Source organism: Mus musculus, chromosome 15 (genome assembly GCF_000001635.26).
Source record: "Mus musculus strain C57BL/6J chromosome 15, GRCm38.p6 C57BL/6J".
Lineage (NCBI taxonomy): Eukaryota > Metazoa > Chordata > Mammalia > Rodentia > Muridae > Mus > Mus musculus.
The window spans coordinates 51996881-52000453 of NC_000081.6; positions in this window are offsets into that span (position 1 = coordinate 51996881).

Here is a 3573-nt window from a genome sequence, read left to right on the forward strand (position 1 = left end):
AGCTGAGATTCCTACTAGAGGGGGGCTATAGAGAGACTGAAGTGGCCACCTACAAATGCACAGGGATAAAGATGGAGCAGAGACTGAGGGAATAGCCAACCCATGACTTCCCCAAGCTGAGACACATTCTGTATGAGAGCCAACTCCTGACACTATTAATGGTATTCTGGTATGCTTGCAGACAGGAACCTAGCATAACTGCCTCCTGAGAGGTTTCATCCAAAAGCAGATCTCCATCTATATTCAGAGACCCACAGCCAAACATCAGGCTGCGCTGAACCTAAGATGTCTTGTGGAAGAGTAGGGGACAGAAGCAAGCAAATCAGAGGGGTCAAGGACATCACGAGAAAACCCACACTGTCAACTAACCTGGGACCGTGGAGGCTCACAGAGCCTTGGCCACCAACCAGGGAGCATGCAAGAGCTGAGCCTAGACCCCCTACACATTTGTAGCAAATGTCCATGTTGGTCTTTATGTGGGTGCCCTAACAAGTGGATGGGGGCTGTCTGTGACTGTTCCCTGCCATTGGATTCCCTTTCCCCTACTTGGACTTCCTGGTTGGGCCTCAGAGGGAGAGGATGTGCCTAGTCCTGCTGAAGTTAATGCCCAGGGTGGGGTGGTACTCAAGGGGAGTGGTAGGTTTCTTAAAGGATGGAACTGGGAAGAGAGAAGGGTGGGCCTGTGATCAGCTGTAAAGTGAAAAAAAAAAAAAAAAAAAAGAAAAAAAAGCCTGTATTCACTTCCTGTCAACTGGTTGTTTGCTCCTTCTTTTTTGTTTTTTTTTGTTTTTTGTTTTTTGTTTTTTTTGTTTTTTTTTTTTTTTTTTTGAGAAAGGGTTTCTCTGTATAGCCCTGGCTGTCCTGGAACTCACTCTGTAAACCAGGCTGGCCTCGAACTCAGAAATCCACCTGCCTCTGCCTCCCGAGTGCTGGGATTAAAGGTGTGCACCACCACACCCAGCGTGTTTGCTCCTTCTCTTGAGCTATGGCTGACTATTTATCCTGTTTATAATATTCAATCAGAAAGCTCTTGAATTAAAGGTCTGTTCTAAGGCCGAGCCACATCACAATGAAAGGCAGGTTGTTTTTTTGTTTTTTTCCCAGTAAATAATACAATCTTAGGGTTCACCGTGTAATCAAATATCCTGCAACAGTGAGGAGATGAAGGAAGGACAGACACAGAAATGATGTGATTAGATTGTTTGGGTTCTCAGCTGGAGAAAATGCAGCATCTCGAAGCACAGCCTGCTTATTAAACACAGTTGAGGGGCTGGTGAGATGGCTCAGTGGGTAAGAGCACCCGACTGTTCTTCCAAAGGTCCAGAGTTCAAATCCCAGCAACCACATGGTGGCTCACAACCATCCGTAACGAGATCTGACGCCCTCTTCTGGAGTGTCTGAAGACAGCTACAGTGTACTTACATTTAATAATTAAAAAAAAAACAAAAACACACAGTTGAGCAGGGGGCAGGGATCATTGCACACAGCTGGACAAGGAGGCAGAGAGGTTACACACAGCTTTTGTCAATCTTGAGGAGCAGTCTCTGCCGGAGAACAATCTTCAGGCTGAAAACATCTAGGGCAGTTGTTCGGAACCTTCCCAGTGCTGTGACCCTCTAATACAGCTCCTCATGTGGTGGTGACCCTCGACTATAAAAATATTTTAGTTGCTACTTCATTACTGTAATTTTGCTACGGTTATGAATTGTGATATAAATATTTTTGAAGATAGAGCTTTGCCACAGGGATAGGGACTCACAAGTTGAGAATCACTGATCTATGGAGACAGTTAAAATGGACCTTTTTAATGCATATGTCAACATGCAGACTTGGACCCAGGGAAGGCTTTGTCCTCCGTTTGAGCTTCATCTGAGTAAGACTTTGCCACTCCTGTGGGGCTGAAGCACTGGGTCCTTGTTCACGTCAGCAACACCCATGAACTTAGGACTTCATTCACTTCCTGAGTTCAAATCCCAGCAACCACATGGTGACTCACAACCATCCGTAATGAGATCTGACTCCCTCTTCTTGAGTGTCTAAAGACAGCTACAGTGTACTCACATATAATAAATGAATAAGTCTTTTTTAAAAAGATGCTAGTTCAACCAATGATAGAATTTTAAGTAGTAGAATAAAGGAATTCACAATAAATCATCTGGAACCATCCAATTCCATGAGATGCTTAGCTTTGATATGTGCCAACAATTCAGGATAGGGTTTATCATTTACACATCTTTCTATTAGTATATATTAAGGATCCTTGTCTATTGTTTCAATATCAGAAGACAATCTGTGGTTGAATCTAGTTGATGTTTGAAGAAGTATATCAGTTAAGACATGTTCTCCTGTGGTTTATAATGTGGTCTGAGTGCCATTGTTCCTTCATTTATTGGCAAATGAATGTTAATGGATAATGTTGCACAGGTCATTAGGAACTAAAACATTCAATGGCAGTCGTCATTTGTTCATCCTGAGGTGAATGTGGACACCTTCTATACTTTGCTAGTCATACATTTATTCGTGAAACACTTTTTAATAATTACTATAATATGCACTATATTTGATGTTTTAAGCATCTTTCCCTCCATCCCATTTTTTCCATATCTATTTATAACACAACTTCCAGAAAGAATTGATCATGTTTACTATGTTCAGTTCCTCTTCTCTAGTCTTTTTGTGATAAATTACATGTAATACTCAATTCATCACATTGGTTATATAAAAATTGTATAATATAATGCCGTGTACTACACTTACAAAGTTGGATAATAGTCACCATTATCTAGTTTCAGACTAATTATATTATTTCCAAAGGGAACCCTTAACCCTGCTTAGCAAATCTGTCCTTATACCCCATTTCTTTTCTTTTTTTTTCGAGTCAGGGTTTCTCTGTATAGCCCTGGCTGTCCTGGAACTCACTCTGTAGACCAGGCTGGCCTCGAACTCAGAAATTTGCCTGCCTCTGCCTCCCGAGTGCAGGGATTAAAGGCTTGCACCACCACGCCCAGCTCATGCCCCATTTCTGTAACCTCTAGAAATTCATTACCTGAGGACTTGCCTCTTCTGTGTATTCAGGTAGTGTTGTTTAGATTAAAAACATTATTATTAATGACCTTTTTGCATTGTAGGTGTGAAAAAAATACATGACAGAAAACCACTTAAAAGAGAAAAAGACTTACCTTTGTTCATAGTTTCAGAGACTGAAGCCCACAGCTGCTTGGTCCCAGGCTCAAGGGTAAGAAGACGTCATAATGGAGGGAGTGTCTGCCCTGGGGCAGGTGTTTACATCATGAGAGAAAGAATCAGAGAATGTTGAAATAGCCAGAGGCCAAGGATTGTTTTCAAAGCCCCTCCATCAGTGACCTACTTCCACCAACTAGGCTCTGCCACCTCAAGATTTCCCAGGTTCTCAGCCTGGCACTAGCAGCTGACAAGCAAGCACGTACAATGTGAGCGCGTGGGGCCACTCCAGACTCTGACCAGAACAGCATCCCAGAGGCTTATGTGTTGAAGGTTTGGTTCCCAGAGCAGTGCTAGTCCCTGAGACCTTTGGAAGATGTTTGGGTCAGGATC